This window comes from Panthera tigris, chromosome B3 (assembly GCF_018350195.1).
Source record: "Panthera tigris isolate Pti1 chromosome B3, P.tigris_Pti1_mat1.1, whole genome shotgun sequence".
Taxonomy (NCBI): Eukaryota; Metazoa; Chordata; class Mammalia; order Carnivora; family Felidae; genus Panthera; species Panthera tigris.
In genome coordinates, this window is record NC_056665.1 from 69290332 (window position 1) to 69313237 (window position 22906).

The 22906-nt window shown below is 40.5% G+C and overlaps 1 protein-coding gene across 1 annotated transcript in view; it reads right to left on the reverse strand.

Annotated features, from left to right (window-relative positions):
• The window catches only part of KATNBL1 (katanin regulatory subunit B1 like 1), a 45601-nt gene extending 34534 nt beyond the window's left edge, over positions 1 to 11067 (reverse strand). Inside the window, exon 1 of the mRNA XM_042989267.1 lies at positions 10972 to 11067. The gene's annotated coding sequence lies outside the window, so the exon portion shown is untranslated. The remainder of the gene's footprint in view (positions 1 to 10971) is intronic.
• Between the last annotated feature and the right edge of the window lie 11839 nt (positions 11068 to 22906).

A 22906-nucleotide genomic window follows, 5' to 3' on the forward strand; every position in this document is an offset into this window, starting at 1 on the left:
CTTACATAAAGACTAAATGTGTCGGGGTGCCTGGGTAGCTCAGTTGGTTAAGCTTCCAACTTCGGCTCAGGTCATGATCTCACTGTTCGTGAGTTCGATCCCCGCGTCTGGTCCTGTGCTGACAACTCAGAGCCTGGAGCCTGCTTCAGACTCTGTGTCTCCCTCTCTCTCGGCCCCTCCCCTGCTCACACTGTGTCTGTCTCTCTGTCAAAAATAAATAAACATTAAAAAATTAAAAAACAAAAAGACTAAATGTGTACATGAGTGATTGCCTGTATATTCCTTGAACTTCCTTTGAAAGGATACACAAGAAAATGGGGACAAAAGTCACTTCTAGAGAGAGGATAGGTGTAGCTGGGTGATGAAGTGAGAAGGAGACTTTTTCCTTTCAGGCTTTTGGATTTTGTATCAAATGTAAGTTGTTTTTTTTTTTGTTTTTTTTTTTTTAAGTTTATTTATTTTTGAGAGAGAGGGAGGGAGGGAGGGAGGGAAAGGGGAAGGGACAGGCAGGGAGAGAAAGGATCCCAACCAGGTTCCATGTTGTCAGAGCTGAACCCGATGTGGGGCTCGAACTCATAGACAATGAGATCATGACCTGAGAAGAAACCAAGAGTCTGCTGCTTAACTAACTGAGCCACCCAGGTGCCCCAAAGGCAAGTATTATTTTTTAACTAAGTTAAAATGTATTGTTAATGGGACTCCTGGCTGGCTCAGTCGATAGAGCATGTGACTCTTGATCTCAGGGTTGAGTTTGAGGCCCACGTTGAGGGTAGACATTACTTAAAAATAAAATCTTTATCCACCTCCCCTCCCCATAGACTCTTAACTACAGAGAACAAACTGAGGGTTGCTGGAGGGCAGGTGGGTGAGGGGATGGGTTAAATGGGTGATGGGCATTAAGGAGGGCACTTGTGATGAGCACTGGGTGTTGTATGTAAGTGAAGAATCACTAAATTCTATACCTGAAACTAATATTACATTGTATGTTAACTGTAATTTAAATAAAAACATGAAAAGAAAATATTTTTAAAAAACAATAAAATGTATTGATAATATAATATACATCTCTTCTTCAATGGCTACACAAACACATGAATCTTTAGGAAGACTTAGGGTTTCCAAAGCCAAGTAGATGATTATCTTAGCATGTTTTGGTGAATAGCTCTCTTCTCCCTCTTAGAATATTCCAGCTTTTTCTGGAAATATTCATAGGGAAGAAAAATAATCCTTTCTAATTGTCTTTTTAAACTCAGAAATTTTTATAAACATATATAAAACAATGTCACCTTAAGGATCCTTTCTGACCCCTTGTTTAGCTACTAAATGTATTTCTGATGCTTTCAAGATAGACTATGTATGAAAAGATATTGCAATAAGATATACAACTCCAAAAAAGACCAGCTAACATAAGCTAACTTTAATGTTCTATCTTCATGATTTGGACTAAGGTTACAAATCTGTAACACTTGTGCCTAATTTTGAAGTAAACAGGGTAAGTACTCCCTAAGACTTTACAAATAAGGGTAGACTGCCCTTTAAGAATTAAACAAAGAAATCAACAAAAGATGATGCTAGAGCCCTTTTATAACAATGGTTCTTAATCTTTCTTACACTCCAACATGTGCAAGGATTACCACACATCCCTCCCTGTCCATTACAGTGGTTTGTTATCACTATGTCTCCTGGGCTGAAATTAGAATATATACTGAAATCTGAAAATGCCCCCATCTCTTAGAGAGCACCCTTCTCCAGCATAAAAATCCCACACTGCCTTAATGAGGTATAATGAAACTCAGGTCCAAAACTGAACTGTAACCAAATTTAATGTATTAACCGCATTAAAAAAAAAAAAAATCGCTCCTCTCAATGATTCTCAACTCTGAACTCAAACCTCCAACTGCCTGTGAGCAGCTCCATATGGATGTCAATTCTATAGTCAACTATTCTTGAACTTAACATATTGAAAATAGAGCCCTTAATATCCACCCTCTCAAATCTGATCCTCTCAACTGTTCCTTTTATTTTCTTTTTTCAAATTTTTATTTAAATTCTAATTAGTTAATATATAGTGTAATATTGGTTTCAGGAGAATTTAGTGATTCCTCTCTTACATATACAACAACATACAACAAGTGCCCTCCGTAATGCCCATCACATTCAACTGTTCCTAATCAAATAAAATGAACCATCATCATCCTCCCAGTTGCTGAAAGCCCCAAAGACTCATTCTTATTTTCTCTTTCATAAATTCCCTACTTCGAATCCACTGATTCTGCTTTATAACATATTCCCAAACTATTTCATTTCTCTTCATTTTTGGAAGCATTATCCTAGACAAAACCACCATCATCTCTCCCTTGGACTATATCTGTTTGCTCCTAAATGCTCCAGCCACATTGGCCTTTTGTCCTTAAACATGCCAAGGTAATTTCCATCTTGTGGCCAAACCATTCCTTCTGCTTAAAATATGCCTCCCATATACTCTCAGGGCTACTGCCTCTCAAATCAAATGTTACTCACCCAAAAGGATTTCCTGACCACCCAATCAAAAATAACACCAACTTGGGGTCTATTCTCTATGCCAGTACCTTGTATCTGTCCCTCTCCATAGCACTCATCACTATTTGAAGCAAGCTTATTTGCTTATTGTCCACATCCTCCCACTACACTGTGAGCTCCATGAAAGCAGGAATCATGTTCACTATCTAGAATAGTGCCTGGCATATAGTGAATTGGTGCTTAATGAACAGCTGCTGAATGAAGGAACCTATCTAAAAAAAGACCATGAAAGATAATGGTAGGCTGGGAGGAGTCACAAAATATTTAAAAATGTCAAGGGGAGAGTGCCTAACTGTGGTAAACATTAAAACCGTGCCATGACATTCCAATTCTCCTTTCAGATACATGATTGGTTTACACTTGCCCATCATCTTGAAGTTAGGTAATGGTCATATGACTTGCTCTTGCCAGTGAAATAAGGAGCCACTTTGTGTGATTCACTTCTATTACCATCCCTCTATTATGGCAAGCAGCAACAGGACAGAGAGTAAAGTTCCATCTGTCCATATTCCTTAACAAGGACAACATAGAGCAGAGCCCCCAGATAACTCACATGTAAGATGAATCAAGGAGAAGTAAACCTTTGTTATTTGAAGCCACTGAGATTTGGGGGTTGTTACTGTAAAACAGCCCATCCAGACTGATAAACCATCTAAACAATGCTGTGGGCACAGAATAATGTAGTCAGTCACACTAAGTAGTCAAGTGATGCCACTAAATATACATAAATAATTTCCTTCTAATTATTACTTAGTTTCCAAATAGGTCTGCCAACAAGAAGAGAAAAAAATATTTATGTGGAGTTTAAGAATTCTTGTTCCGGGGCACCTGGGTGGCTCAGTTGGTTGAGCGTCCAACTTCGGCTCAGGTCATGATCTCCCGGTTTGTGAGTTCGAGCCCCACGTCGGGCTTTGGGCTGACAGCTCAGAGCCTGAAGCCTGCTTCAGATTCTGTCTCCCTCTCTCTCTGCCCCTCCCCACTTGTGCTCTGTCTGTCTCTCAAAAAATGAATAAATGTAAAAAAAATTAAAAAAAAAAAAAAAAAAAGAATTCTTGTTCCTGATACTATTTTTCAGTAAATATTCCCCCAAATAATGAATGTCACCCTGTACAGGCATACCTACCAGCCTTTTCTTACCTGGAAACATACTTCCTAGGTGAGAATAACCCGGCTTGTTGTTTCATTATTATCTACCCCAACTATTCAAATAACTAAATAGTTACTCAGTCCAGGTCACTGTGGAGGAAACAGACTAGAAAGTAGATTGGATAAAATGCAGAAGTCCCTCGATACTGGGTTAGGAACCTGGACTTAATTTTGTAGACAAAACAGACTTACTGAGAAGCTTTGTGTACGAATCACATAATTAAAAACTATTCTTGGGGAACCTGGCTGGCTCAGTCAGTACAGCATGCAGCTCTTGATCTTGGGGTCATGAGTTTGAGCCCCACGATGGTGTAGCGATTACTTAAACTTAAAATTCTTTTAACTTTTCTTCAAGATTATTAAAATTTTTAAAAATTGTTTATTCAATTTTGAGAGAGAGAGAGACAGAGAGAGAAAGAGACAGAGACAGGCATGAGCCAGGGAGGGGCAGAGAGAGAGGGAGACAGAATCTGAAGCAGACTCCAGGCTCTGCATGGTCAGCACAGAGCCCAACGCAGGGCTCAGACCTACGAACTGTGAGATTATGACCTGAGCCAAAGTTGGACGCTTAACCCACCCCTCTTGAAGATTATTCTATATGAGTAAGAATTAAGATGACTGGAACAGGAATGCCAAGAGTACTAATTTCCAACAGCTGTGCCATGAATCCTCTATGGATGAGAGGACAAATTTTAATCAATCTATTGATTTATTTTGGCTACAACATTAAACATACTGTTACTGGTGATATTAAGTGGTGTAAGGAATAAGCAAGGCATAGGTTTTTGCAAATAAGAGTAAAAGGCACACTCAAAAGTCAAGCTGGCACTAAAGTAAGATCTGGTAATGGACAAAACTGCATTTATTGAGTATGAAGGGCAATCAGGGCAGTAATTACTTAGTAGTTCTGAAAGGTAACCAAGTGAACAGTGGATGCTTTACCACCACTTGTAGGTTATTTTTACATTCTAGGAAAGACTAGGTTGTAATCCTGTTGGTTTGTATTCCAAGTTCTTTCAAGATACTCAGAATATCTGTGCAGTCCTCCTCAACACCAGTCCATTCCTTCCTTCCTTCAGCAAATACTAAGTACATGTTACAGGCTAATTACCATTCTTGGCACTAAGGAAACATCAGTGAACAATGATCCCTGCCCTCCTGAAGCTTATATGCTAGTGGCACTTAAATTCCGTTCTAAAATTTCTTCCCCAATCCTATTACATGGGAGTAGCTTTTACAAATGCCTTTGGGAGGTATCATCTAATTAATGCACACTAAGATGTGAAAGACATCTTAGAATGTCTTTAGAATAGTCTCAGCAGAGGCAATTACCCTTGAAAAGTAAATACTTCACAGATTCACAGACTCTTAGAGCTGGAAAGGACCTTGGAGATAATTTCAATTTACAAATGAGATTACAGGATCTGCCCAAGAACACTCAGTCACCAGCAGGAGAGAGAAGCTTAGAACTGTGACTTGCAGTGTTAATGCCTTTCCCATATAACACCAAGCTGCCTGTTTTAAGATTAGTGAGAAGAGATGCTAGCATGGGCATTCCTGGATGACTGTTCAAGGCAAAAAGAATTTGAGGCAGTGTGTAAAATTGAAAGAGAGAGGGGTGCTTGGGTGCCTCAGTTGGTTAAGGGTCTGATTTCGGCTCAGGTCATGATCTTGCAGTTCGTGAGTGAGTTCGAGCCCCGCGTCGGCCTCTGTGCTGACAGCTCAGAGCCTGGAGCCTGCTTCGGATTCTGTATCTCCCTTTCTCTCTGACCCTCGCTCATTCACACAGTCTCTGTCTCTCTCTCTCTCTCAAGAGTAAGCATAAACAGGGGCGCCTGGGTAGCTCAGTTAAGCATCTGACTTCAGCTCAGGTCATGATCTCATGGTTCATGAGTTTGAGCCTGCATTGGGCTCTATGCTGACAGCTCAGAGCCTGGAGCCTGCTTCAGATTCTGTGTCTCCCTCTCTCTCTGCCCCTCTCCCACTCTCATTCTGTCTCTCTCTCTCAAAAATAAATAAACATTAAAAAAAAAGTAAAAATAAACATTAAAAAATTATTCTTAAAAATTGAAAGAGAGTGAGGTGGTCAAGGGGAAGCAAACTAAGGGTACTTTCAGAAGACTCTTTCTCCCATCTCTACCTTCATTATGTCCCAAGAACAAAGATGGGAATACAAAACTAATGGATATTAGAGAAGATACTCGGACATAAGCACAGAGTAGTAAACACAACATTTGAATCCAGCAAAGTCAAACTATATCTTATCCAATTTGAAAAGTGTATGTTGCCAGTAAAGGCACCATTTGTATTAGTTTTAAGCTTTTTAAAAAAAATTATTTCCCTAAAATACATTTTCCAGAAAGCACTAAACTGATATAGATCAACAAGTATAATGACTTATAAAACAGTAATGTAATATTGAGTGGGTTGATGTTATCAGGCACTGGGCAAGCATTTTTTAAAAATTTTTTATTTTATTTTGAGAGAGAGAGGGACAGAGAGTATCCCAAGCAGGTTCCACACTTCTCAGCACAGAGCCCAATGCAGGGCGTGATCTCAAGACTGAGAGATCATGACTTAAGCCAAAATCAAGAGTTGGACATTTAACCAAGCCACCTGGGCACCTCTAGGCAAGCATTTTTTAAAATTTATTTATTTATTTATTTATTTATTTATTTATTTATTTATGTTTTATCTTTTATATTTGAGAGAGAGAGAGAGAGAGAGAGAGAGCGAGCGAGCAGGGGAGGGGCAGAGAGATGGAGACAGAATCTGAAGCAGGCTCTTGACCTAAGCTGAAGTCGGACGCCTAACTGACTGAGCCACCCAGGTGCCCCTGGGCAAGCATAAAAAAAAATATATATAACTATGTATATTTATATATAAATATATAAATACACATATATATATATATATATATATTTTTTTTTTTTTTTTTTTTTGTGAGAGAGCAAGAGCTAGAGCAGGGGAGGGGCAGAGAGAGGGAGACATATAATCCAAAGCAGGCTCCAGGATTGCAGCTGTCGGCACAGAGCCTGATGTGGGGCTCGAATTCATGAGCCGTGAGATCATGACCTGAGCGGGAGCCAGAAGTCGGACCTCAACTGACTGAGCCGCCCAGGTGCCCCTTGGCAAGCATTTTTAAAGATAATTCCTCCTGTGCTCACTTCGGCAGCACATATACTAAAAGATAATTCCTCCTCCTCCAGAAAAGAGTTATACTCACCTCTTGCTTATAAACTGTACCAATCTATACATTCAAAAAACCCAAGTAGTCCTTTAATCTCTCAAAGACTCATGACCAACAAACCTGAGCCTTATTTAGTATTCTAATAGAAAGTAAATTATTAAAAAAGTTTTCAAGAAGAGGAAAAAGGAAAACTTGCTAGGAACTGAAAAATAAGCTTAGCACAAAAAAACAAAAGGTAAAAAAAACAAAAACAAAAACAAAGATAACAAAAAAAAAACACACAAAGAAAGACTATTATTGTTAAGAGTTTTAGGAAGAATGTAAGCTGATAGGCAGCAAAGGTCCTTATTAAAATCTCTTTATGGGTCTCTGTGATGGCAGTTTACATACCTAAGATGGATATTATTATGAGAATCCCCTGCCCCCCCCCCCAAATTATTATGAGAAACCGATTTATTTCAGTAGCCCTGCCATTCTTTTAGCTTCCTAGGTTTAAAACCTTGGAGATACCATTGACTTTTACCCCTATTGATTTCTATAGTTAATCAGTCATCATATTCTATTTCTTCCTTCAAAGTGTCTCTTTGGAATATAAGCAAAATTCCCAATTTCAAAAGAACACACACACCAAAAAAGATTGTGACCATTAAAAAGAGCATTTTTCAAGGAATGGGAAATACTCATGACATGCTGAGTCAAACAAATAAACACACCAAACAATAAAAACCCACAGGGAGAAAAATGTATAGTCCTACTTTTTAAAAGATTTGAAAAAAAGATTTGAGAAAAATCACCACATGAAAATGTTTAACAGTTGTTGTTTCTGCCTGGGGTAGGGAGTGGGAGGGTTATAAATGCTTTTAATTTTTCACTCTCTACATGTCCAAAATTTCCTATAATGAACATGCATTATTTTCAGTGAACACACATTATTTTCAAACTTAGGAAAAATTGTTATTTAAATAATTGTCTCATTTTATCACTGCTTGTCATTCTCATTGCCCTCATCCTATTTCCTTACAATCTCCCCCTTCTTCGAGGACTCCAACAAGAGCCTCCTTCTTGAGGTCTCTGAGCCAGCTTCCCCCAGCTTTAATATTGTTTGTACTCATGCTCCTAAAATTCATCATTCATACTTATTTTACAGCACATGGAAGCAGAAGCTGGCCATATAAACAACCAACTCACAACAGGGTCTCAACCTCAGCACCACTGACATTTTGACATTTGGGGTAATTATTTCTAATGGAGGGGCTGTCCTATCGTAAGATGCTTAGCAGCAGAACTCATGGCCTCTGTCAACTAGATACTAGTTAGCATCTCTCCCCATTCCAGCCATGACACTGCCAAATGTCCCAAAGCAGGCAAAATTGTCCCCAGTTGAGAGCCACTGATATAAGTTTCAAAACTTCCAAAATCATCTCTCTGTGTATATACATATACGTTAAACTTAAACTTCTCTGCCATATGTGTCTTATACAACACTCCTCAGTCCTGCCCACATAATCTCATTTTTCTCAATAGGAACTTTCCAAATAGATCAGGTTCGCTGTTCTCTAGAAAAATCATTTTTATTCTCACTTCCAAGTCTTTTTTTTTTTCCTCCCAAGATTTTATTTAAATTCAAGTTAGTTAACATATAGTTTAACACTGGTTTCAGGAGCAGAATTTAGTGATTCACCACTTACATACAACACCCAGTGCTCGTCACAAGTGCCCTCCTTTATACTCATCATCACCCATTATCCCATTCCCTCACCAACTCTCACTTTGTTCTCTATGGTTAAAAGTCTCTTATGGTTTGCCTCCCTCTCTGATTTTCATCTTATTTTATTTTTCCTTCCCTTCCCTCATGTTCATCTGCCTTCTTAAATTCCACATGAGTGAAATCACATGGTATTGGTCTTTCTTGGACTTATTTCTCTTAGCATTATACACTCTAGCTCTATCCACATGGTTGCAAATTTGCCATCATTCTTTTTGATGGCTGAGTAATATTCCATTATATAAATAGATAGATGAGATACAGATATACAGATAGATATATGATATAGATATATATCGATTTATCAGTCAATGGACATCCTCTTTATCCATTCATCAGTCAATGGACATTTGGACTCTTTCCATAATTTGGCCATTGTCGATAATGTTGCTATAAACATTGGGGTGCATGTGCCCCTTTGAATCAGTATTTTTTTTATCCTTTTCACTTCCAAGTCCTTGAACACACTGTTTCCTCAGTAAAATTCCCCATTCACACTTCTATTCAATGCCCTAGATCCACCCTTTATGTGTTGGTTCTCTGCAGAAGCATTACCGATCAGCCCAGTTCAGTTCACCATACACCCTCTGTACTAAAGAAGAGTATTTTATATTGTTGTTGTTAATCTCACATCCCAACTAAGGTTTGTTGCCCTGGCACATTTCTTTTGTATAACCAACTGTACCTAACACTGCTGGGCATAGAGACAATCAAAAGCTTGATAACTGATGAATGAAATTTAACTGCTCTGCTGTAAATCACCACAAACTGCTGATTTCTTATGAAATGATTTTTTTTTTTTGAACCTTTATTTCTTGTCATGGAGCTGAAAGTATAATCATTCCAAGAACAGAGTAACCACTCAATTAAATTCTCAGAATAAAAATATATAAAGGTATATTTTAAAGAGTATGTAGGTTTCAAACTGTTGTTCTCTACACTTTCAGGACATGATACAAAGGAACTAACATTATAAACTACGACACAAACATGAACTTTATGAACTCCATTTATCTTAAAATATCCAACAGAATTTTTGCTCAGTACGCAAAACTTACGTATGGTCAACAAAAGCAGAGAGCTCAATTTAATAGTGTGTGAATGCATATATACACAAACACACTTCACATATTTTATATCCCCAGTTAAGAGAAGTAAATGAAAGAGCTTTGTAAACTAAAAAAAGCCACATATAAAGGAGGCAGCATAGGTAAAAGCACAAAGCCAGCCTGCTTGGGTCCCAAATGTATTAGCTGTGTAACCTAGTACAAGTTGCTCAACTTTTCTGTGTCTCAGTTTCCTCTTTGTCAAAATGGGGATAATAATAGTACCCATCACAAAGCAAAGCTCTCAAACAGTGCTTAACACCCAGAAGGCCCAAAATAAATATTTATCATCGCTAACACTACAGTGCTAGTTATTAGCCCAGTAAAAGCCTCAACGTATAAAATTCTGATTCAAGTCTGAAGCAGGTTCAAACAAAAACAAACAAAAAAACCCAGAATAAACTATTTACACAAGTTGAAGCTATTAGGTGGTCTAGTTTCTCAGATTTTTTGCTAGTGCTAAACTGGTAATTACACACCTAATTTTTGTTACTGTTTTTTTTTTCCTTTTAATCTGTAAAGAAACTGACATAGACACCTCTGTTTTCAAAGAACTTTACAAGCCACAAAAAAACAACTGAACTCTTTGTTATCTCCATATTTACGCCAATTTAAGAGCGTGGTAAAAGCCTAGGTACTGTTACAGAACAACTTTTCAGCAAGTACAATGAGGTTTTTAAACTTGCAATCAGCAACTCGTATGCAGTTATGTCAAGTTTCTGTCCTGCTAAACAAAAGCTTATCTGTCAGGGAACCAAGGACCCGTCAGAATATAAGGAAATACCAAGGCCCGGCCTAGGCGGCTCGGGAAAACCAGCTCTCAAACAGATCGCCGCAGACGCGTTCCGTCCTTCCCCCTCCCCGGCGTGCAGATGTCGGCTCCACCCGCAGATAAATAAGTGACAGCTGGTCGCGTCCACGCCTCTCCCGGCCCGGCCCCGCGGCGACCCCCAGCTGGCCTCCCGCGCCCGCGGTCCGGACCCTTCCCGCAGCGGCCGGGCAGGGGCTACTCGCGGGAAACGGAGGTCTCGCCGCCCCGCCCTTCCCCACGCTCCGACCCCGCAGCCCCGCCGCCGGGCTCCGCCGAGCGGAGGCCGCCGCGGGGCCTGCAGGTGGGCCCAGGGCGCGGCCGGACCGGAGGAGACGCGCGGCCTCGGCACGGCAGCTGCGGGCGCCGGGCTCGCACAGTCCCGGCCCTCACTTACCGGCGCCTCATGGTACCGTGGCACCTCAGCCCTGCCCCGGCGCTGACGAGCTGCGCCCGGCAGCCTAGACCGTCCCTCGGCTCCCGGGCCGAGCCCCACTCTGAGCCATTCAAACGCGGCCGCGCGCGCGGCCCGCCGGGATAGCTCCCCCTTGACGCTTCTCCCAGGCTCCGCCCAACGCTGGCTCGGCCCCCTCTCATGTCGCGCAGGACTGGAGGGAGGAGGGAAGAGGACGTGTGCCCATAGTGCCCCCTGGTGGCCACGCGCACGCCCGGTAGTCCTGCTATGGCGCGGCAAGCAGTCAAGCTCTAGAAACTGAGGGTGGACAAAAGTCAAAGAATGACCCCGAGCTAGTGACAGTCTGGTGGGGGAGACTGCCTTAAGTGGTGTCCCAGGAGAGGAAAACATCTGCTATAAAAGTATGGTGCAGGGAGAGATTTATTCCTTCACTCGCATTTAAAGGTACTAAGGCAAAGTATTTAAAAAGCATGGACTCTGGAGCTATGTGACCTTGCACAAGTCATAAAAATTCTCGTGTGCTTTGGTTTGCCCATCTGTAAAATGGGGATTATAATAGTATCTGTCTCATAGTTGTGAGGATTAAATGAGTTCATACATATAAAATGCTTAGAGGAATGTGTCTGCCATATGGTAAGCACTCTATAATTATTAGCTATTATGTTTCAATTCCTAATATGTGTCAGACTCTGTGTTAGACTCTTAAGAACACAAGAAATATGTCTGATGCAAACCCTATCCCAGAAAGCAAATTCAGTCTCTCTGGGACTGGAAACACTAGAATATGAGGTTAGGGTTGGGTCTGTCCCTCACCTGCTTTTAATTACTGAGGAAATTCTATTCATCTTAGTAGACACAGAGTGTACCCATCTTCAAAGGTAAGCCACTGGTCAAGGTTAATCAAATTGTGATGGGAGCCCTTGCAGAAGCCAATCAAGTGGTGTATTTGAAAAAACATTTTCTCACTGCAAGACTACATTCCTCCACTCTTGGGGGGGGGTGGGGGGGGGCTCTTTTTTCCAGAACTCTCCAGGGCTTGCCTAAGGCATGGGTTGCTTACGTTTGGTTCAGCAATATTTTTGAGGGCCTACCATGTACAAGGCTGACATTGCATCAGCTGCTACAGATAGTCCAGAGGAGCTCCTAGGGGGTTGGATAAACAGGGAAAGAGATCATTCGAATAAACTGTGGTGAGTGCAATGACAAAAGGTATATCCTAAATGCTGTGGGAGCTCAGAGCAATGAGAGGCCTCACAGATAAACTAATCAGAACTAAGATGTCATTAGATGATAAAAGCAATATATTTTTCCTCCCTGGTAACTGGGTCCTTACCTACTTAATACAAAAAATTAAGTAATGGTGAGTGGGTCACTACTTTAGGTTGGTGGTAGAAATATTTTAAGATATATTTTGCATTGGCAATGCCTTTAAGAGCCAAGCACAAGCAGGCACATGCCTATGTGTGTGGCCACACCTGTAACAGGTGGGACTGTTGAGAGAGGCCAGTGTGGTGAGTGAGGGGAGGGAGCAGGACCCCTGGGCTCTAGGGGTGTTGCAACATAGAACATTCCTTGCGTATGACCTCCACTAAGTAGGTGTGCTATTTTAAAGAAAAAAAAAATTCAACGCACATGGATGAAGTCACTTTCTTTCAAGCTGTTTCTTCATCACTACCATCATAAACAGGAATTTCCTGATAACCCACAAAAGGCATCGGTGGGGCCCTCATCGGAAGAGGATGAAGAGTGTAAGACATGGGACTTTATCTCAAGGGAGGCTGGATGTTGAGAGAAGACAAATAACGGAGTCCTAGGACTCAAGGAATGTGCTGCGTTAACACAGAGAGATGTCAGCCAAAACAAGGCCTCGGGTTGTCTGAAGGCCAGAGGCGAATCCCGATATTCTCATTTCTAGGTCTTCTTAGGGCACAGTGTCTCAGGCAGTCCATCCCCAGACTCAGGTTCTAAAGTTATACCAGTGAAGAGCAGCCCTGGCCTATAGATCTCATGTCGCTGCCTGGTGTCGACATAATTTAAAGTGAAAATAAAGAGATTTGCCTTCATGTTGCAACTTTCGAAATATATACATTTTAGCGATGAGACAGCAGGTTCATCTTCTTCATTGACACTTTTGAGTCAACCAAAATTGAATTTTTTTCACTTGGCGCTCAATCAAGCTTTTCTCTTTTTATGGATTTAAAAAAAAAGAGGGACTCTTGGTTGGCTCAGTCACTAGTAGAGCATGTGGCTTTTGATCTCAGGGTTGTGAGTTCAAGCCCCATGTTGGGTGTAAAGATTACTTACATAAATAAATAAATAAATAAATAAAGGTCATCCCATACATGTTTTTATTATCCCTGCACGAGTCCTTGTGCATAGAAAGGTGGTTCGTGGCTAGCCCTCCCAGTGAGCAGTGTCTGAGGGAAGTACTCCTCTGGTCATTCTCTTATTCCTTCCTTCTGAATACCTTATATTCCTTCTATCTGAATGAACAGGCAGCTGAGTTAGCATTTCTGCCCCCACCCCATCTGCTTAAGGGTATGGATGTCATTCAGGGACAGTGCATAGCATACACCCTGAACATAAGCACCCGCGTGAGAAAAGAACACTCATGCAAAGTCTTATGTACACTTCTAACTGGACAGCTGGGGTGGGGGTGGCGGTGGGGGTGTCATGGAGGAAGATTTGAACCAGGCCTGACAAGCTGAAGAGGATTTTTGACAAGCAGGGTAGCAAGAGCAAAGCCTAAAAACGTATGTGGTCACTTGACAGGTTGTGAAAATCTGGAGCGATGAAGCAAAGGTTTTGGGGAAAGAAAAAAATCACTAGAAACCCTTAGAAGTCTATTACTCATGAATAAGCACTATTTCCATCTTGAATATATGGGGTTTTTTTTCCTATGCAAATGTAACTATATCTAGGAACAGAGGTGAGATTATATCCTACCTACAACTCTGTAAACTGTTTTTTATAATAAATGTCATATAAGTCAATCCATGCCAATTAATATAAATGCGCATAATAAAAATGTCAGTTAAAAAAAATGCATAGACATGGAGCCAGGAAGCTCGATGGTTAAATCAGTACTTCAGGAGGATTAAGCCCTCACCAGGATACAAGATGGCTGGTGGGAGGGAGGGGGGACTGCTGGCAAGAACCTTAGGTATGAAAGTGCTGTAGTTCACGCCAGCGGTTCAGGGAGCCACAGCTTTTACTGTGGTGTGTGTCATTCTCATCAGTGCAGACTGACGAAGGGCAATGCCTAAAGAGACCTAAATACAAGACAGCAATAGCTCATCCATTCCATAAATAACTGCATCCACTGCTCAGCCTTCACAGCCTTTGGAAAATTCCAGGCACTTGACTTTGGCAGTCCAAGTGGGAAGTCAATCCCTTTTTTTTTCTGCTCCTCCCTTCCCCACCTTCCTGTGTAGACTGTGGAAGGAAGGAATGGCATTAGGGAACGTTTCAGATAAGGCAGTAGCAGTGGAAAAGAGATTTCGCTCCCAGTTTACAAGGTTTATGATTATTTCAATCACCACCGCTGTACCAATGCCCTCCGTGGTTCAGAAGCAGCAAAGTTTGTGTGTGTGTGTGGCAAGGGGGTGGGGTAGGGGAGAGGGGGGTTTGAGGGCTGCTGGACGGTGGAAGTGGTGGGGACTGTAGGGTAGTAGGAGATCCTCCTGTTAAGACAGTTTCTGGGGGCACCTTGGTGGCTCAGTCGGTTGAGCATCTGGCTTCAGGTCATGATCTCGCAGTTCATGAGTTTGAGCCCTGCGTTTAGCTCTGTGCTGACAGCTCGGGGCCTGGAGCCAGCTTCAGATTCTGTATCTCCCTCTCTCTCTGCCCTCCCCTACTCGCGCTCTCTCTCTCTCAAAAATAAACATTAAAAAAATTTAAAAAACAAAACCAAAAAGACAGTCTCTGATGCAGCTCTCTGTTACAACTCAAGAGCTGGACAGCAGGTAACATTTGTTATTTATAGATTTTCAACTCTGAATCCCAAGAGACTATTTCCCTCCTTCCCCAAGTAGATTTCCAGCAACTAGGGTACACTGTTACCAACTGGAAGATGGTAGACAGCAGCATCCTAGAGTGGAAAGAACACTAGCCTTGGAGCAAAGCTCATCTCTATCAGAAGCCTGGATCACTGCTTTTGGACCCTTTCTGCTCTATTTTTACCTTAACTGCACAGTGGAGATAATAATATTCTTCCCTGGGGGATGCTGGGAAGTAGGGTAACCTATGTAAAACACTTCAGTAGTGCCTAGTGCACTGATTGTGTATCTCTTTGCAGAATATCCCCCAACTCCGAACTTTACCTGTTCAGTGATCTTTCCAAGAGAACACAGTATGGTTGAGTGCTGCCTTGGAAAGCAGAGTCCTGGAATTACACCAGCTCTAGCAGCGGGACCAGTGGTGGGAAGACAGACCTGTTGTGGTGCTGATGGCCTGGTAATCGGTACATGGCATCTGAAAGCTATGCCATATGCAACACACACCCAACCATGACGTTGTTTAGGGGGCTCAACACTGCTGGTGCCTCATAACAAACAGACCTCGTAGAGGGGAGTTCAAGGGCAGGGTGGCAGGCAGGAAGGCAACAAAATGGGCAGGACAGCAATAATCAGAAGCAGGATAATGTCCATGGAAAGGAGACGTGAAAGAGGAAAGCAGATCCCCAGCCTCAGGAGATGGAGGCAGTAGGAAGATTGCAAGACTGAAGTCCACCTCTCGGAGCTGGATGCAAAGGCAAAACTACTCCTACAGTGACAAAATTGAGTCTGAACCTAAACTGGCTCAAGTTCCTACCCCAAATTAGCTCTGTTCTTCACAATACCAGTTCTATAAGCTGTTGGTAGATTGAACAAAGAGGAAAAAAGAAAAAGAAAAAGTCTTCCTTGGCCACAAAGTTTGGCAACTTTGGATTAAACAAATATTAAATAAGTTATTTCTTTACTATAGCACTTTTCAGTCTTTAAAATACTAACATTAACAGATGAACACAGGGGAAGGGAAGCAAAAATAAGATAAAAACAGAGAGGGAGGCAACCCATAAGAGACTCTCTCTCTCTTTTTTTTTTAGAGACTCTTAAATACAGAGAACAAACTGAGTGTTGCTGGAGGGGAGGGGAGCGGAGCGGGGGATGGGCTAAATGGGTGATGGGCACTAAGGAGGGCATGCATTGGGATGAGCCCTGGATGGTATATGTAAATGATGAATCACTAAATTCTATTCCTGAAACCATTATTACACTATATGTTAACTAACTTGGATTTAAATTAAAAAAAATACTAACATGAATTGTAAATCTCTAAAAGAAAGATATATGCAGTGCTGCCCAAACTTACCTGAACTCTGAATCCTTTAAGGGAGAGAAAGCCAATATTCTAAAAAAATTACTCTTATCTAGAAAGAGTAGCAGTACCAGCATAGGTCCTGGGAGATGGGGTGTGGCTCCAGCTGCAGGCTGGGTGGAGAGGAGTGTGCAAGTCTGGTGGGTGCCTCGTGATCTTGGTCAGGGTGGGATGGGAGCAACAGAGCCTGAACATCTGGCAAGAGCTATCAGAGACATTAAAAAACATTGAAATAAAGATTAAGCCATACTTTTTTCTTTGCCTTTTTAAAAGATGAAAGCATGGCTCTTCATGAAACAGCATGTTATAAAACCGTATAGTCTTAGTAAGTGTAAATATAAATCAAAAAAGTCTGGAAGAGTTGAACTCAAAATGTCTATGGGAAAAAATTTTTTTTGTTTCCATGGTATGATTTATTACCTTTTTTTTGGGTTAGTTGCATTTTCCATTTTATACAATAATTGTCCTTCTTTTGTAATTAATTTCTAAAAATCACTTTATTACAGGAACTAATCATAAGCAAGTAGGAAATTGAATAAAACTTCTCATGCAAATTTCTGAAAGTTTAGAATTTAATTTGGCAGCTTTGGCAATACTGTTTTATTACTTGTTATATTTTTTTTCCCACTGAAGCTAGCTAGCCCTGGTTGTTAGCTGGATTCATTTGAATGGACCTCTTTTAGAAAGAAACTTGTATCCATTTCCTAGGGCTCCTGTAATGAAGTATCAGAATCTGGGTGGCTTAAAACAACAGAAATAGAGTCTCCCTTAATTCTGGAGACCACAAGCCCAAAATCAAGGTGTTGCCAAAGACCATGCTCTCTGCAGGCTCTAGGGAGGAATCCTTCCTTGCCTCTTCTGAGCTTCCGGTGGCTCTGGCAATCATTGGCTTGTAGCTGCATTACTCCAGTCTCTGTCTCCATTATCACATGGACTTCTTCCCTGTTTATCTGTGTGTCTTCCTCTCTTTTTATGAGAACACGAGTCATTGGATTTAGGGCCCACCGTCATCCAATATGACCTCACCTTAACTAACTAAATCTGTGAAGACCTTATTTCCAAAAAAAGTCATGTTCTGAGTTTCCATCTAGATGGATGTGAATTTTGGGGGGACGCTATTCAATTTACTACAAGACTATAGACATAATTTAGTCCACAAACCTCCTATAGAACCATGTTGACAAGGTCCCTAGGGATGTTCACAGCAACATGTTTTGTAATAGTGACAAAAGGGAACAACCTAAATGTCCATCAACTGGAGACTGGTTAACTAAATTATCATACATCCTATCCTATGTATACTCTATAGCCTTTTAAAAAATGAGGCAAAACTGAGTGACACATATGGAAGATATCCAAGATAAGGTGAAAAAAAAAAAAAGTCAGTGGACAGTGTTGAGTATGTTTACATTTACACAATAAGCTCCTACAAATTAAACACCCCTGCATTTATGTTTATGTTTCAGGGGATGACTTTGCCTCCAAGTACCAAAAGGTACTTATTCAATTTTTCTGAATCCTACTTAATCCTCACATTAATTTGCTCGGGCTGCCATAATGAAATACCACAGATTGGGTGGCTTATACAACAGAAATAGATTTTCTCACAGTTCTGGAGGCTGGTCTGAGATCAAGGTGCTGGCTGATTCAATTACTGAAGACAGCCCTCTTCCTGGCCTGTAGACAGCCATCTTTTCACTATGTCTTGATATGGTGGAGTGAGATAGTGAGCTCTCTTGGGTTTCTTCTAAGGACACTAATCCCATTATGAGAGCCCCACCTTCATGACCTCATCTAACCCTAATTACCTCCCAAAGGCCCCATCTCCAAATACTATCATGTCGGTGTTAGGGCTTCAACACATGAGTTTAGGGGAAACATAAACATTCAGTGCACAATAATCTTCCTTCCAAAAAATTCAGGCCATAAAGCAGTGCTTATATCTGAACCAATTGAGGCTTTTAAAAATTAGCACATAGGAAAAAGTGCCATAAAGGACCTGTATTGGTCATTCAGGTACCTGATGTAGAGACAAGTTAGCCCACATCCAAGATACCTGAAATTAATCACCAGAATGAATCCAAAGTAATCACGCTTGAAGAAGCATCCTGGGCCATCAGTAATGTATCATAATGACTCATGCTATGGTTGTCATTCTTATCCTTTAATAAGATCTGTGGGAATGGCAATCCTCCCAGTTTCCTAAGCAAGTGCTGGAGGGAAGTGCTATAATGGGAACTTGTTAAAATGTGAATTGCACAACAGCTCTCCTGAAATGAAAAAAAGGTAATTGTTAGGGAAGAATGGTATTACTAGCCAACATCTCCCAGCACTGTCTAGTTCATGTCACTGCTGACAGCGGTATTTCATGACACCCGCAGAGCCATAAACCAGAAATTAAAAAAAAAAAAAAAATGTCATCCACATAGAAATGACGCAGAAACCCAACTAGGAAGGTAGTATTTTACCGCTCCCCACTCCCCACCAAATTGTTTTTACACTAAAGGGGTTTGAAATTGCAAACAGACAAAATGGAGGAAAAAAGTTTCCTCTCATTAAGACTCTTACTGACATGGAATAAATCGCATCTTGAATAAAATAGTGTGAGGTGGTCCTTTTCAGAAGTGATGGATGATAGGAGAGTTAAATAACACAAATAAACTGGGGATTTGCAATTGAAACCCATTTTATGGAAGCTACCAAAAGTCTTAGGACCTTTTAGAACAGCATACTAGGGAAGCTGGTTGGACCACGGAAGAGGGCAGAACAATTATTGTACAGACATTGTTAAGTGGCATACCCCAGAATGTAAGACATTACCTATGAAAGCTTTTTTTTTTTTCCCCTTTAGAGAGATCCATTCTTGCAAATCTGGTTGTTTGAATAGAAAATTTTCAGGGTGTCTGAATGGGTCAGTCGGTTAAGTGTCTTACTTAGTTTCAGCTCAGGTCATGATCTCGCAGCTTCCTGGGTTCCAGCCCCGAATCGGGCTCTGTACTGGCAGCTCGGAGCCTGCTTGAGATCATCTCTCTCCCTCTCTCTCTGCCATTCCCCCACTCGTGCTGTCTCTTTCTCTCTCAAAATAAATAAATAAACTTAGAAAAAAATTTTTTTCTTCGGGGCACCGCCCTGGTAAAGCATGTGACTCCTGGACTGCAGGTCGTGAGTTTTGAGCCCTATGTTGGGCATGGGGCCTACTTAAAATTAAAAAAATAAATAAACAAAAATAAATAAATAAAAATATCCTTTTCAAGTTTCAATCCAAATGCAACTGCTCAGAAAATGGCATATAGTATTAGAAACAGATAGCATCTTAGACGCCTAAAGTGGTGGTGGGGGGGCGGTGAGATTCAAAAACAAATACAAAAACTGTGTAGATAGCCCAAATATAAAGTCACTTGAGGCAACTCACAAGACCTATGGAATCATGGTGTGGGTCTTCTCAGTTTCTTTAATTAAAATCGTATTTGCTCAAAGTCACAAAAGAAGTTTAAGATTTATTTTTACAAATTGAGTATTTCCATTATTGTCTTATTCAAGGTTAGTCCAGTGGGAGGCATACAAGGAGGCTCTCAGAAACCACTGACTGTTTGCTTAAATTACTGTGTTAAGTTCAAACCTTTTAGAGCAGCAAAATGCTCTGGGTCAGTGATTCTTAGTACTTGCTACACAGTAGACCCATGCTCTACCCTAAGCAAATGAATTAGAATCTCTGGAGTGTGGCCCAGGCATCAATATTTTTAAAGAGATTCCAAGGTGATTCTCCTGTGAATCCGGGACAGAGAACCATTATGCTTCTAGGTTTGGAAATGTGTCATATTATTAACATTTATACTTTTTCTAAATCCAAAAATGGTACCTGCACAATGCAGGTAACTAGGAAAAGTATGGGAAAGCACAATTTAAAAAAATTATCTGAAATCCCATTACTCCTTTATGTGTTCATCATTTTTTCTACGTCTATGAAAGAATAATATGCAAAGTGTTTTTTTAAATGTTTTTATTTATTTTTGAAGGAGAGAGAGAGACAGCATGAGTGGGGGAGGAGCAGAGAGAGGGAGACACAGAATCCGAAGCAGGCTCCAGGCCCTGAGCTGTCAGCACAGAGCCAGACACGGGGCTCAAACTCAGGAACCGTGAGATCATGACCTGAGCCAAAGTCGGACGCTCAACCAACTGAGCCACCCAGGCGCCACATATGCAAAATGTTTTTGGAAAAAAAAAAATGTATTTTAGAATTGGAAGTTACCCTTAGAAGTCATCTAGAAGTCCCTTATTTTAGAGATGAAGAAATTAAAGCCAAGAGTTCCTAACTCAAAGTGGAGTTCATTTGGAGTCAGGATCAGAATTTAGGTTTCCCTTGACTTTTCTTGCAAAACATAATTAGTAAAAACAAACAAACAAACAAACAAAAAAACCCTGAGTCCTCAAGTTTAAATTCAACTTGAAATTCCATTTCTATAAAGGATCTATTACTTCTTATGGTATTCTAATAATCTTAAAAAACAACAACAACAAGCAGAGCTTGTCAGGGAGTACCTTCATCTTTCTCAAGACTTCTAAAGTATTCTATGGAACAATGACTCCATAGGAAGTTAATAGGTGTGATAAGGAAAAAAAGGGGGGGCTTCTTATTTAGGTGGATGGGAAATGAAGATTCATTACTGAATCATTTCTCATGGTTTTAATATGTTATATTCATCACTCTGAGACCCTCTAGGGTGTGTGTGCAGAATATCATCTACAGTTTTCCTCAAGTGTATTTGACCTTGGAACACTTTCTCAGTTCAGTCTCATTGTTCACCTCAGTCTTCATGTTCTTTGGAACATGTTTTAGCAAATTACACTATGAGGATTCCTAGGATAAAGGAATAAATGACCTGGACTAACCTACTGAGGCCAAAGCAACCTCGATTTGGGTTCCAGTTTAAACATTTTTATAGTAAGTGGGGGAGTACTTTAAAAGGGACGGAATATATGATTCAAATGACTAACAATGTTTTCAAAAGTGCTCCTTTACAATTTATTAAAGAAACTTGAACTCAAAAAAAGAAAAAAAATCCATGAAAACCATTAATTGGATACAATAGATAACGTTCTAAAACGTATTCCCTTCTAGTTTTTACATTTTTTCACATAAATGTAATTATAGTATATTCAGTTCTGTATTATATTTACTTTCAATTAATTTACTCACATTCACTAAACAGTTATTCAATACATCATGTTCTAGGCAGTGGAATCAAATATAATTAACACATACCTCCTACCTTTAAGGAATTTAGGGCAGGGTGCAGCAAGAGAGGGGGTAGACATGTGCTCAGGGGATGTCAACAAACATAAATGCAATGCAGTAAGTGCTGTTACGCAGATTACAGTGGGGACAAAGAAGATTGCCCAATAGGGCCAAGACCCTTGTGAAGTCTGAGATGAATCTCAAAGGTTTATCAGAGATAAGAGATAAAGGCAGAAAAGTAGAAAAAAAGCAGGAAAGCAATCCACAAGTTGAGTCTTCCTAAGATCAGATAAATATTTTAGAATGAATTGGAAGGGGAAAAGTGTTTCTTGTTACTACCTTATTCAAACAGTCTATGAACACACGATACTTTTAAAATCAGAAAACGAAGTGGGGATGGAAATCTTCAGCGTCTCCGGATCAGCATCATCTTCAAGGGTCCAAACTCTTTAATTGGCCCTTTTCAATCTTAGCTCTTGATTATATTCTCACCTCATTCCTCCTCCTCCCTCACCCCTAAGCCGACTATATCAAGTAACTTGGGAGTCAAAGAAAAAAAAGTTTAAAAATACAGTACCATTTTCAAACCACCAATTAAAACACATTATAAAGCTGGTGGAATGCAAATGGGTGCGATTTTGCTAGTGAGCATTTAAAATGAAAATTCCTTAAAAATGTGCATAGTCTTTGATCCAGCAACTGTGCTTCTAGGTATTCAACTTAAGGAAATACAACACACACAAGAATGTTCACATTCAATGGTTATAATAGGGGTAGAAACGGGAAACAACTTAAATATCGAACATCAGGTTAAATTATATAAGTATACAACTGAACACAAAATCCAATCACTATTGTGTTTTTGTTTTTTTTTTTAATTAAAAAAAATGATGCATACGTAGCGGGCACTCCATTTAACCTCAGAACCCTGGAAAGTAGGCAGATTATCCAACTTCTACATATGAAAAGGTTGAAACACAAAAGATTTAACTTGTCCAAAGTCACATAAGTAAAGAAGCCAGGATTCAAAAGAAGGCCATCTGTATCTCAGGCCCACGAGCCTTCCCACTTCTACACTGCCTCCTAGCATTGGGCGGAATGAGCATAGGACTATTTACCGCGCAGGGTTAACGTGACTTCTTCAACACAAAGCTCCTGGGACATGGAGGGGATTTTCAATACTCGGAAGCTACTAAATAACTTGCTCAAAGTCACTCAACCCGTGGTGAATACAGGTTTTAACGCAGATTTGAATCTTGTCTTCCCGGGAGAGCGTAGGAGCTCAAGAAGGATTTCTACGCTTCAATTCCTAACAGGGTCAGT